This window comes from Salvelinus namaycush, chromosome 1, assembly GCF_016432855.1.
Source record: "Salvelinus namaycush isolate Seneca chromosome 1, SaNama_1.0, whole genome shotgun sequence".
Taxonomy (NCBI): domain Eukaryota; kingdom Metazoa; phylum Chordata; class Actinopteri; order Salmoniformes; family Salmonidae; genus Salvelinus; species Salvelinus namaycush.
Window position 1 is genome coordinate 59889154 of NC_052307.1, and position 14881 is coordinate 59904034.

The following is a 14881-nucleotide window of genomic DNA, read 5'->3' on the forward strand; positions in this document are numbered from 1 at the left end:
CTATAGCATTTTCAAATATGCAACCCTATCCATACCCACTTTAGCGGTTGGTTGAGAGTTGGCCCTAGGAGGATGAACCTGCTCCTTAAAGGGGGCCTGGCACTTTTCTATCAAGGGAGAGCTTACTTTGTAATTGTTAAAGGATGGGCTATTTGACATGTACATCCAGTTCATTTTTATGTGAATTATACCTGTTTTATTGTACAATACATGCAGCTTTGCATTAAAAGAAAATCCTTAAAGGAAAATCTTTTTTATTTCAAAAGGCATGTCATCTACTTTTTAAATGTATTCATTAAGATTTAACTTTACATCAGATGGAGTGTTTTTCTTACAAAGATCTGTATGTTTAGTTAGGACAGTGTCACTGAACTGTTAGAAACCTAGCATGTATGTAGAGAATCTTGTTTTGTGGGAAAGTCCTGAATTAAATTTTGATCTTGGCACTTTTTCTGCAGAAAAGAGCAACTGTGTTAATTAACTTTTTCAATTTCCATTAAGGTGTATTTAAAATGTATTTTTAAATGCTTAAAAGGACATCTTTGTTAGCCATGTTGTAAAATGTACATACCAAATTGCATTGAACAAAGTTTTCAAGTTAAACCATCCAACATGCTGTTTTTTCTTTCCTATTAAACATGGTAATTTATTTTCACTCGATGCCCCCCTCCCCTCCCTGGGTGCACGTTTTTGTTTTTGCCCTAGCACTACACAGCTGATTTAAAATCATCAAAGCTTGACAGTGAGTTAGTTCTTTAAATCAGCTGTGTTGTGCTAGGGCAAAACCAAAATTTGCACTCAGGTGGGCCCCAGGACTGAGTTTGGGGAAACCCTGCTCTAGATATGGGGTATTCAACTCTTACCCTATGAGGGCTGGAGCCTGCTGGTTTTCTGTTCTACCTGATAATTAGTTGCACCCATCTGGTGTCCCTAGTCTAAATCAGTCCCTGATTAGAGGGGGGGGGTGCAGTGGTACTGGCTATGATGTGTTGAGTTAAAGGGCTCTAGAAACTCCAAATAAATTTTACTGAGAAAGGAAGTTTTTTGGGGGGGGCTACTGGTTTCCAGTTAAAACACTGAGAAACTGAGCTACTCTTGAACATATAGTCCCTTATCCTATTTGAGCCCATATCAAACACCAGACAAAACAGCCTACTTAAAACCTCTGGGATCACTGTCCCTAAACCGGGACGATTGTTGCTTAATATGCGATAATATGACTTAAAAGTTGTAACAGCCAACTTTCCGGGACACAGACATGTATGGGCAGAAAGCTTAAATTCTTGTTAGTCTAACTGCAGTATCCAATTTACAGTAGTTATTACAACAAAAAATACCATGCTGTTTAAGAATAGTGCACAACAAAACACTTATCAGGGCAACTGGGTTGATACATTCACCTCTGAAGGTAAATAATGTACTTACACTACCTTTCACACATCTAGATTACTGAATGTATGATCCATGTATGACATTCATAGGAGTGTGTAAAGAAACATATTTTTTTAGTAACATGACATAAATGCTATGTAATTGAAAATGTATAAATGTACCAATTCGGCACATTTGGGAAAACTCCTGGCATACTTAATGCAAAATATTGTGTAGTGAGGTAATTCCAAACTGGATCAATCTGAAACTTTGCATACACTCCTGCCATCTTGTGGACAAAATCTAAATTACATCTAGGCTCCTCTTAATGTATGGCCTTTCTCTTGCATTTCAAAGAAGACAAAAAACATGCGTTTTTATCTTTTACCAGATCTGTGGTATTCTCCTACATTCAATTCACAGTTCCACAAACTTCAGTGTTTCTTTTCAAATGGTATCAAGAATATGCATATCCTTACTTCAGGTCCTGAGCAACAGGCAGTTAGATTTGGGTATGTCATTTCAGGCCAAAATGTTAAAAAAACGGTTCCGATCCTTAAGAGGATTTATTAAACATATTATTGGACATGGTTTATATAGGCCTATTTCATACGTTCTGATATGTTTTAGATGTTTATTAAATCTTTGTCTATCCTAAGCGAGGACAGTATTTCTTGGCATGATCATCCATAAAAAGGTCATTTTTGAATGTTCAGTTTTATAACCCCAATTCTATATTTTTGTTCAACCACACTAATTGTCTCTGGCGCATTTGACCTCAAGAGAAGAGGCTCGCATTACAGACACTGCGCTAAAAGTGTTTAATCCTTTATTAGGAATTAGAATACACATTTTAATAGGATCTCTGAGTTAATGAACACCACATATTTATATTTCATAACCGGCAGCAGTTTGTTTGCTAAATCCGTTCTGTGCATTTCACAGCCCTTCGTTAGCACCTATTTTTTAATCAAGCTACTTTTAGCTCATGGATAAAGTTTCAGGTGGACACGGGAGCGGTGATGGACGCGAAGGGGCAGGTAGAGATGTTCGTTTAGCACGCTATGTAAGTGGACCACTACTTGGCAAAGCGTAAAAGGAATCTGAAGTAGGGAAGCAAGAACGGATACAGGGGAGACGACAAAATTGCTTTGACAAAGACCGGTGTTTGATTTTGGTTACAGGAATGTCAAAAAACTATGGATGGTTGGCATAACTATTGCATTTGCAGTGAGCCTGGATAATAGGCCTAAAAGTGAATCTTTTTCTGAATCCACTGGATAGTTAGCATTTTTGTGGACTTCTCAAGCTACTTTTCCTCTATACTTCGAGAATGCTGCTAAGAATGCAAATATTTTTTGCTCTAAGCATCCTAGGTAAGTAAGTTAGGCTACTTGCATTCTGCTAACTTTTATACGATTAAAATTATAAAGCGAATTTACATATGTTTGAGGCATGCTATGTATTTGTTTTTTAGTGTTAATGTTTTTATTCTTCAGCTTAAATGTAGGATACTAGTTGGTGTATTTTATTTTATTATAGGGATGGTTTGCGACGCCGCAAGACCAGTGCGCTCATTGTCACGCGCTGTATCAAGAAAAGGTCCCGCAGACGCCAGCAAGTTTGACAGAAACATAGAAGAATTGATAGAGCGAATACACGATTTATCCAACGAAAATCACAACGTTGATGCCAATGCCAGGGGCGGCATCAGCGCAGACGAAATTTTAGAGGACCCAAATGTCAGGACAGGTGGCACCGTGTTAGAGGGCATTGACTTGAGCGCTTATTATGGCGTTCTGGGCAAGGTATTTGCCATGTATAGACCACTAATAGAAGATGGGTTTATAGAAAACCTCCCTAAAACGTTTGTGTGCATTTTGTCTGGGAGAACGGACTGTGGCTTGGAGGCAGAATTGACAAAGACTGTATCACTTGAGCTTGGCAAACCGCTACTGTCGCTTCTATCATCTGTCAAATCTCAGACATGCACAAGAAGCAGTACAAGTTCAGAACCATCACTTTTTCAAAGATCCTACCTCAGAGTAGACGATTCCACAGTAGAACAATTCAGTGCTTTTCAGGAGATAATGACTGCTTTGTCACGTCTTTCCTTATCTGATAAAGTTATGTCTGCTTGGACTGGTCTAATAGACATGACATTTCCTGCGATAGTGACACATGGTTCAGAATTCATATTGACGTTTCTCCAAACCCCAATGGATTATGTAAAAATAGCACTGCAATTTGGAATTGCAATGCCCGCTCTGGACCAAAATGAGCAATGTCAGCAAGGTTTGTCAGTTTTTTGTTTTCTACTTGCACTTTCTTTATGTTATGTTATGAATGTAATGTATACCGTTTTTAGGCACTGTTTGTATTGTACATTTGCAGTATTTTATGTAATGTGTATTTAATGCCCTGCCTTTTTTGTATAGGGGATCTAAAGCAGCTCCTGATGTGGTAAGCTGACAATGATGTGTGGAACCTTTCCTCTGTGAAACCTTTCATGTGATACCCTGAGATAAACATCATGGAAATGTTATGATGGATTCATTCTTATATTTCTTTCCACTGACAGAGGAATATGACCTCCCATATCCTTTCTAACTGACTGTTTTATTCAGGGGTATACGTCACAATGTGAGCTGGTCCTTTGGTGACTCCATCTTGGATATGTTCCTGGCTCCAGAATCAACGCTGTGCAGCTACCCAGGCCCAGACTGCCAGAGCCTCCCCACAGTCTCCTTCAGCCGTACCCTCAAAGCGGTAGAGGACAACCCCACTGCCCTGCTGAGGTGTGACCACGACAACCTAGCCCGTTTCAACGACACCCTGTGCGCTGACATCACAGTGGGCCTACAGAGCTCCTCAACACTTTCCACTTTCTGCAACGCTCTGAGCATCCTGAACCCCACTGAGTTGGAACAGGTGTGGAGTAACACCTGTCATGTTATCCAGGCTCTACTGTTGCCCATCCTGGAGGACAGGTCTGACTGCAGTGGGGACATCCCGGCCCCGCCTCCCCCAGGCCCACGGGTCTCAAGATCGCTCAGCCTCAGCCAGCTGCTGTGCAACTACGGCAACTGGACCAATGCTAGTGACGTGGACGCAGGCCTGGTGACACTGTGTAGTGAAAATGACAGGCAAGAATTCATCCTAGCGGTGTGCAGCAATATCCAGCTAATGCAGGCATTGATGAACAACAATCCTAACAATAGCTGGCTGTGGAATTTCTGTGTGAACTCCTCTGATGGATACATGGTGAGTCAGTTCTGTAGGTATCAGACCTGGACGGCGGAGACAGTCGACCCAACCATGGTGGCCGTCTGCTGGGACCAGGACAAGGAGAGGCTGATGATCCTCCTCTGTCAGAACCTGGACTTGTTCACTGTTGTGTTTTCCCATGTTGACAACAACTGGCTGCAGCTGAACTGTACAGAGGCCCCGACACAGCCAGATATAAACTCTCTGGTGGCGGCTTCCTGCCAGTACTCAGAATGGCAAAACGTGATGGAAATCACCATAGAGATGATATCCATGTGCATCCAGAATGATGACAAGGGTTTTGTACTGAAGGTGTGCGCCAATGCCACATTTCTGAATGAACTGCTCCATAATAGTGCTACTGTATGGGTTGGAGAATACTGCACTGTCTCCCTTAACTCTCCACCCACCAACCCGCCTGTGGTGTTCAGCATCCCAGACTGGTGCAACTATGATAAGTGGAGCAAGGTGCTGGTGGACCCGTCAATGGTGGAGCTCTGCTGGCGACACGACCAGATGGGTTTTAATAAGAACGTGTGCTGCAACATGCCCCTGTTTGAGAAGCTCACTTTAGATCCCCAGAACGAGTGGCTCATGTCGGTCTGTGTCGACAAGGAGACCAAGGACATCCTGCCCCAGGTGTGCCAATACTCTGACTGGAACAAGCCCATCATTGTAGACATGACTGACCTGGCTCTCTGTGCTGAGCTGGACTCTCTGAACTTCACTCAGAAGGTGTGCGCCAACACCACGGTGCTCCAGAACCTGCTAGCCAACCCTGACAATACATGGCTGTTGGCGTATTGTGCGAACCACACTGGCCCCGGCGGTGGAGGGGGACAGGGAGGAGGCCTGTTGGGGTTTAAGCCAGTAGAACAATGCCAGTACCACAGCTGGGCAGCGGCACTTCCTGACACCTCTCTCCTGAACCTGTGCTGGGACTACGACCAGGCCAACTTTGTCTCATCCATCTGCACCAACACTGGCCTCCTCTCCCTGCTCACCAAGGAGCCCTACAGCCTGTGGGTGGGCACGCTCTGTACCACCTACACCAACTACACCAAAGGAAACAGCCAGGGCAAAACCAACAGCACCTCCACAGACTCCCAGCCCTGCCTGGTCAGAGACATTGTGAGGAGGCTGAACTGGACTTGTAGTGCAGACTTCAGCCCAGCCTGTCAGCCAGGCTCCAGTCAGACGCAGGCTCTGCAGCTGCTTTTGCGCTGCGGGGTGAAGGTCCTGCAGCATCGCTTGGAGGGGCTCCTGACCACACACATGGCCTCTGTGGTGGACCAGGCCACCAGTGTGACCGTGGTGCTGTTGGTGGCCCTGGAGGAGAGCCAGATGATGTCCCTACGTGTGACTGAAAACATCCGCTTCAATGTGCTGAAGTCTGTGGTGCTCTATCTAGAGAAGGAGACCAACTTTGACAACAAGAGGGTCCTGCTGCAGTGCTTTGGGGTAGGTGGGCTGGGCAGACTTGATCTGCAGATAAAGAATTCCAACATTGTGTGTATTGTAAACTGCTACATTGAACAGTCCTGAATGAATGGTGGTCATCTATACATTTCCCTCAGGTCACAAACCTGTTTTCTGCTGTTTTGGCTTTTTAACTGATTCATGTCTAAGGACATTTATATCGGACCCATTCTAGTTTAGTGGAAATGTCATATGACATATAACTTAGAATCTGTTTTTTTCTTTTTTTTTAGGTAACTAATCATCTATATCAATTACCATGAGGGCTATTGTTGTGTCAACAGACGGTGTACACAGTTTCACACATGTCATTGATAGTGGACATTAAATCTCTTCCCCTGGATGAGATTAACTGACATTGATGTGATTGAATGACAATCCAACGCTAATCTCTAATCACTTGTGTTTATTATTGTTGATACTGTGTTGTTGCTGTTGTCCATCTTGATATTTTTTTTCTTTAACCATTCAAATGATAAGCTTGAAGATTTGTTTGTCCGTAACAGAAAGTACTGACCAGTTTGATGCAAACAGGAAGACATGGGAACAGTGATGGATTTTTCCTCATCAAGGTAACAGAAGTAGGACTGATACTTATTTGGTCCTTTTACATTTGTGACTGGTGATATAGTTACTAACAAATACACTCCCCTACGTATTTATTTGGACAGTGAAGCTAAAATGTTTAATTTTGCTCTATACTCCAGCATTTTGGATTTGAGATCAAATGTTTAATATGAGGCGACAGTCTCCCTTTTATTTTAGGTATTTTCATACATACTGTTTTACCGTTCAGAAATAAAAGCACTTGATGTATCTAGTTCCTCATTTGATGACAAAAGTTTAGTGTATGGTCCCATATTCCTAGCACGCAATGAGTAGCATCATGATAGAATCCACATTAATGCAGAAGTGTTCAGAAACATATATTCTTATTGACAATAAAGCTGACTCCAAAATGACACAATAAATTATTTACCACTCATTTCTATTGGGCACAACATAATCTGAAACACAACCAAAACAAAATGCAAATGCACCCAACAAGTGTGTAAAGTCAAAAGCTTGATGTAGTCATAGCGTGGAAAAATATGGCACCAAATACTAAACTTTTGTCAAAATGTAATATGACCCCACCATCGAAAGGTGAGACTCACGAACACATGTTTTGCTCTACGACACCCACAAGCTTCACATCACTCGTCTGAAGGTAACCCGGTACCAGTTTAAAAATGAATGATAATCATTTCCTGAGCTTTCTTATATCTCTCAGATATAGGACAAACACTTCAAAATATACTTCCTTTTGATAAACTATTTGACTCTGTTTTGCGGGGTATGAATATGTTATTCAATGTGTTTCTATGGGCTAATAGCAATGAGGCCAAATGTAATGTTTCATCAAATGTTTTTTCAATATTTTTTGGGATACCTACAGGGGTTCTAAAATTCTAAATCAAATAGCTAAATGATCCTTGGTATGACCATCTTAAAACAATTCCATAAGTTAGCTTTGTAGACACCCAGCCCCAGGCACTTAGACCATAAGTGAATTTGTCCAAATACTTATGACACCTTCAAATGGGGGGACTAGATACAGAGTGCTTTCATTTCTAAACAGTAAAACAGATATGTATGAAAATACCCTCAAATAAAAGGTGACATTCTGTACTGTCGCCTCATAAAATATCTAAAATGCTGGAGTGTAGAGCCAAAGTAAAAAAATAAAATACCCGCACTGTCCAAATAAATACGTAGGGGAGTGTAACTCCCGTCTCAAGGCGTGGTGATGGCTAGGTATGAGTTTTTGTAATGTAGAGATTTTAAGTTCATTTATAATTTATTGTTACTTGGTGACAGTTTTTGTTATGATATTCTTGTCTGGCTTATGGGTGCTTGGCTTTAGTATGTGGTGTGATTCTGTTACAGGAGTATTTCCGTATCCCTCTGGCCAATCTGAGGGCAGTGCTGAGTGCAGTGGACATCACCACAGTCAGACAGATACTGCAGTACTTCAGCAGGAACCAGGGAACATTGCAGGTAATTGAACACACTTCATATCAGTTGTCCTCTTAGACAGGTCTTCCATGGAAAATACTAAGATCACTTGACCTCAATGGGACAACCTGGTTGAATACATTTGATAAAATAATTAAGTAAAATGTAGTGAAACCGCTCTATGTTCACACAAGATAATCACTTAATCCTGCTCTCTGTCCTAGTTTACAGATGACTACCTAGGCACCATGGTATCTGTGCTTTTCCAGACCCACTTGGTCAGGGACGGGAGCCTCTTTCCTGAACTGGTACCCCTACTTGCCCTGGTCAACCCTGCAGACATCCAGTCACTGCCCCCCTTACAGACCAACCTCATTGTGTAAGTTAAGCAGGCTTCTGATACAAGTCATCATGAGTCATGATGTCCTTGTGTGTTGGTCTCTGCATTATAGATGTACGTATAGTACTGAATGGCTATAGAATCAAAGGTAAAGGACTTAGGCAGTTAATTACCCCCTCTATTCAGACACAAACAGACTCACAATATTGGAGTCTTTATCTATTTAAACTACTGCTTTGGCCTTAATTTAAATTGGGTCATTTGAGTCTCTGAAAGAGATGTGCTTTCTCAGTCATGTTTTGCTCTCTGCTTTTTGTTTAGGTTAAAAAGTATGTCCTACATTCCTCTATGCTCTCTCTCTCTATCTTCAGGAGAAATACCATCAACAGCAACATCAGGAGCCTGTCGGTGGAGCAGCGCAGGGCCTTTGGGAGGTGGTACAGCCGAGCCCTCAGCTCCCTCAACATGACAGCCGGCGGCCCCTCCTTCATCAGGGACACTGGTAACCTGATCGTCTACCTGCCCTTTCACAGCTTCCAGCACCTCTCACCTGCTCAGGTAACAGACACGACACCTCTCTGTGAAACCAGAGCCTCCCCAGCCACAGCCAGGCAGTTGTCAGTGGTCTCCATTGTGTCAGTGGTTGTGGCCGTAGCCAATGTTCAATAAGTAAACATCGGAATGCATCAATTAAGAATGGCTATGTGAAGAATAGTGAGTGATCTTTCAATGCTTAAAATGTGAATATGATCGTTGCATGTAAAGTCAGGTCCAAAATGATTGGCGCCCTTGATAAAGATGGGCAAAAAAGACTGTATAAATTAAATAATACAAATACTGAGTTATATTGTATACAGAATTTGTATTTATTTTATACTAATACAATTGCTCAAAGAAAGAGATTTTGTTTAATAAGTAATACTTTTCTTTCTCAAAAATAGAGATCAAAATTATTGGCACCCCTGTTTTCAGAACCTTTCAATGCCTAACCTTGGATAATGGCATTGAGCCTTTTTTCTCAAATATTTTATGAGATAGAAGAACACATTGGGAGGTGATCTTAGACCATTCCTCCATACAGAATCTTTCCAGGTCCTTGATATCCTTTGTTTTCAATTATGGACTGCCCTCTTCAATTCAAACCTCAGGTTTTCAATGGGGTTCATCAGGAGACTGAGATGGCCATTGCAAAATGTTGATTTTGTGGTCAATTAACCATTCTTTGTGGATTTTGATGTGTGCTTTGGGTTATTGTCTTGCTCACAGATCCACTTGTGGCCAAGTTTCAACCTCCTGGCAGAGGTAACTAGGTTTTTGGCTTAGATGTCCTGGTCACTGGCCTCCCGCAGCTCCCGCAATAATTGGAGGAAATTAGCTTTAAAAATGCAAAATAGCATGATATTAGCTATAAAACTGCAAAAAAAATATCTAATGTGCCCCATGGCAAAATGTGTTGAATTGGAGGAAGTTAGCTGTTTTCCCTCATAACAAATCCTCAGACCTTGCTGAGCACCCCGCAAAACTGCGGTACGACACTGGTTCTGGTACTGGGTTAAGTTTATTAAGTCGTTGACCTTAAAGTAAAAAAAAAAGTGTGAAAACGTGATCCGTGTTAGTTCCTGATAGTTGCCGGTTGAAAATGGGGTTACATTTTACCCCCCTTTTTGAGAAAAAAAATATAGTACTATTATAAACAATCTATTTCTCTGAGCAATTGTACTAGTATAAAATAAAATATATATACACTACCGTTCAAAAGTTTGGGGTCACTTAGAAATGTCCTTGTTTTCCATGAAAACATACATTAAATTAGTTGCAAAATGAATAGGAAATATAGTCAAGACGAAATAATGATTTTTTATTTTATTTTTTTATTTTATTTTATCCCATTTTCTCCCCAATTTTTCGTGGTATCCAATCGCTAGTAATTACTATCTTGTCTCATCGCTACAACTCCCGTACGGGCTCGGGAGAGACGAAGGTCGAAAGCCATGCGTCCTCCGAAGCACAACCCAACCAAGCCGCACTGCTTCTTAACACAGCGCGCCTCCAACCCGGAAGCCAGCCGCACCAATGTGTCGGAGGAAACACCGTGTACCTGGCCCCCTTGGTTAGCGCGCACTGCGCCCGGCCCGCCACAGGAGTCGCTGGAGCGCGATGAGACAAGGATATCCCTACCGGCCAAACCCTCCCTAACCCGGACGACGCTATGCCAATTGTGCGTCGCCCCACGGACCTCCCGGTCGCGGCCGGCTGCGACAGAGCCTGGGCGCGAACCCAGAGACTCTGGTGGCGCAGTTAGGACTGCGATGCAGTGCCCTAGACCACTGCGCCACCCGGGAGGCACAAATAATGATTTTTAATTGAAATAATAACTGTGTCCTTCAAACTTTGCTTTTGTCAAAGAATCCTCCTTTTGCAGCAATTACAGCCTTGCAGACCTTTGGCATTCTAGTTGTCAATTTGTTGAGGTAATCTGAAGAGATTTTACCCCATGCTTCCTGAAGCACCTCCCACAAGTTGGATTGGCTTGATGGGCAGTTCTTACGTACCATATGGTCAAGCTGCTCTCACAACAGCTCAATAGGGTTGAGATCCGGTGACTGTGCTGGCCACTCCATTATACACAGAATACCAGCTGACTGCTTCTTCCCTAAATAGTTCTTGCATAGTTTGGAGCTGTGCTTTGGGTCATTGTCCTGTTGTAGGAGGAAATTGGCTCCAATTAAGCGCCGTCCACAGGGCATGGCATGGCGTTGCAAAATGGAGTGATAGCCTTCCTTCTTCAAGATCCCTTTTACCCTGTACAAATCTCCCACTTTACCACCACCAAACCATCCCCAGACCATCACATTGCCTCCACCATGCTTGACAGATGGCGTCAAGCACTCCCCCAGGATCTTTTCATTTTTTCTGCGTCTCACAAATGTTCTTCTTTGTGATCTGAACACCTCAAACTTAGATTCGTCTGTCCTTAACACTTTTATCAAATCTTCCTCTGTCCAGTGTCTATGTTCTTTTGCCCATCTTAATCTTTTCTTTTTATTGGCCAGTCTGAGATGTGTCTTTTTCTTTGCAACTCTGCCTAGAAGGCCAGCATCCCGGAGTCGCCGCTTCACTGTTGACGTTGAGACTGGTGTTTTGCGGGTACTATTTAATGAAGCTGACAGTTGAGGACTTGTGAGGCATCTGTTTCTCAAACTAGACACTCCAATGTACTTGTCCTCTTGCTCAGTTGTGCACCAGGGCCTCCCACTCATCTTTCTATTATGGTTAGTGCCAGTTTGTGCTGTTTTGTGAAGGTAGTAGTACACAGCGTTGTACGAGATCTTCAGTTTTTTGGCAATTTCTCGCATGGAATAGCCTTAATTTCTCAGAACAAGAATAGACTGACAAGTTTCAGAAGAAAGTTATTTGTTTCTGGCCATATTGAGCCTGTAATCGAACCCACAAATGCTGATGCTCGAGATACTCAACTAGTCTAAAGAAGGCCAGTTTTATTTATTCTTTAATCAGAACAACAGTTTTCAGCTGTGCTAACATAAATGCAAAAGGGTTTTCTAATGATCAATTAGCCTTTTAAAATGATAAACTTGGATTAGCTAACACAACGTGCCATTGGAACACATGAGTGAATGGTTTCTGATAATGGGCCTCTGTACGCCTATGTAGATATTCCATAAAAAATATGCCATCTCCAGCTACAATAGTCATTTACAACATTAACAATGTCTACACTGTATTTCTGATCAACAAAAAACTTTCAAAAACAAGGCCATTTCTAAGTGATCCCAAACTTTTGAACGGTAGTGTGTATGTGTGTATATGTATATATATATATATACACACACACACACAAACTTTTTTTAATACAGTAAAGCTCTTTTTTAAAATTATTTGTTGCTCATCAAGGGTGACAATAATTTTGGACCTGACTGTATGTGTAAGGGGATGAGGTTGTACTGTGCAAAATTGTATGTGTATACAGTACAAAACAGTATATGTTTAGGCCAATAGGTTTTCATTGTCTTAATTTAAAACGGTATACAGTACGTTTTAACCATTGTGCACTGTCATTTTTAACCAGAGTTGGGTGGTGTTTCTTCTCTCCTAGCTGTTGGCTGGAATGGATGTGTTGCTGATGAACACCCTAAGCCACCTACAACAGCAGTTTGTGGCTGAGAGCCTCATAAGGACCTTCAGAAATCTAACAGTGGAACAATTCAGGAGGTCAGTGTCACAATATTTGATCGATGGTTGGTCATGTATCCTGTCTTACAGAAACATTCGGTTTCAAACATTAATCTGATTTTGAGTGTATGCGTTTTCAAGAAATTACTTTCCGTAGTCCTATGAAACGCAACATTCTGGTAGACACTGAAGTAACCAACTGTTTGGGATCCAAACGTATTGTTGGATATGCTTGAGTAATTATCATCTTTGTATCCCTAGGCTTGGCAACCTGACGTGTCTGTCAGACCCAAAGGACCTGCAGGTGTACAGAAACACAGAGGCCTTCTCTGTGATTCAGGACAATATTAGGGCATGTGTTGCCCAGGGCCTCAGGGGCCCCAGTGACATGGTAAGTGGAGCTGTCACAGACAGAACTACTTTCTTTTTCACCGTAAAGTTGAAGGTGAAACTCATATGGGTATGAGTGAAGTAGACTAATCTATGGGTTTAATTTCTTGTTTGCACTTTGTCTTGATTCCTGTGTAAATACACTGCTCAAAAAAATAAAGGGAACACTAAAATAACACATCCTAGATCTGAATGAATGAAATATTCTTATTAAATACTTTTTTCTTTACATAGTTGAATGTGCTGACAACAAAATCACACAAAAATGATCAATGGAAATCAAATTTATCAACCCATGGAGGTCTGGATTTGGAGTCACACTCGAAATTAAAGTGGAAAACCACACTACAGGCTGATCCAACTTTGATGTAATGTCCTTAAAACAAGTCAAAATGAGGCTCAGTAGTGTGTGTGGCCTCCACGTGCCTGTATGACCTCCCTACAACGCCTGGGCATGCTCCTGATGAGGTGGCGGATGGTCTCCTGAGGGATCTCCTCCCAGACCTTGACTAAAGCATCCGCCAACTCCTGGACAGTCTGTGGTGCAACGTGGCTTTGGTGGATGGAGCGAGACATGATGTCCCAGATGTGCTCAATTGGATTCAGGTCTGGGGAACGGGCGGGCCAGTCCATAGCATCAATGCCTTCCTCTTGCAGGAACTGCTGACACACTCCAGCCACATGAGGTCTAGCATTGTCTTGCATTAGGAGGAACCCAGGGCCAACCGCACCAGCATATGGTCTCACAAGGGGTCTGAGGATCTCATCTCGGTACCTAATGGCAGTCAGGCTACCTCTGGCGAGCACATGGAGGCTGTGCGGCCCCCCCAAAGAAATGCCACCCCACACCATGACTGACCCACCGCCAAACCGGTCATGCTGGAGGATGTTGCAGGCAGCAGAACGTTCTCCACGGCGTCTCCAGACTCTGTCACGTCTGTCACATGTGCTCAGTGTGAACCTGCTTTCATCTGTGAAGAGCACAGGGCGCCAGTGGCGAATTTGCCAATCTTGGTGTTCTCTGGCAAATGCCAAACGTCCTGCACGGTGTTGGGCTGTGAGCACAACCCCCACCTGTGGACGTCGGGCCCTCACACCACCCTCATGGAGTCTGTTTCTGACCGTTTGAACAGACACATGCACATTTGTGGCCTGCTGGAGGTCATTTTGCAGGGCTCTGGCAGTGCTCCTCCTGATCCTCCTTGCACAAAGGCGGAGGTAGCGGTCCTGCTGCTGGGTTGTTGCCCTCCTACGGCCTCCTCCACGTCTCCTGATGTACTGGCCTGTCTCCTGGTAGCGCCTCCATGCTCTGGACACTACGCTGACAGACACAGCAAACCTTCTTGCCACAGCTCGCATTGATGTGCCATCCTGGATGAGCTGCACTACCTGAGCCACTTGTGTGGGTTGTAGACTCCGTCTCATGCTACCACTAGAGTGAAAGCACCGCCAGCATTCAAAAGTGACCAAAACATCAGCCAGGAAGCATAGGAACTGAGAAGTGGTCTGTGGTCACCACCTGCAGAACCACTTTTTTATTGGGGGTGTCTTGCTAATAGCCTATAATTTCCACCTGTTGTCTATTCCATTTGCACAACAGCATGTGAAATGTATTGTCAATCAGTGTTGCTTCCTAAGTGGACAGTTTGATTTCACAGAAGTGTGATTGACTTGGAGTTACATTGTGTTGTTTAAGTGTTCCCTTTATTTTTTTGAGCAGTGTATGTGTGTGTGTGTTATGCTTGTGACCATCCGTCTTCAGATCTCCAGCTTGTTCCTGAATGGGAGTGAGCTTCAGTCTCCTGGCTCTCTCTCCGCCGGCCGAGTGTTACAGCTGGCTTCCTT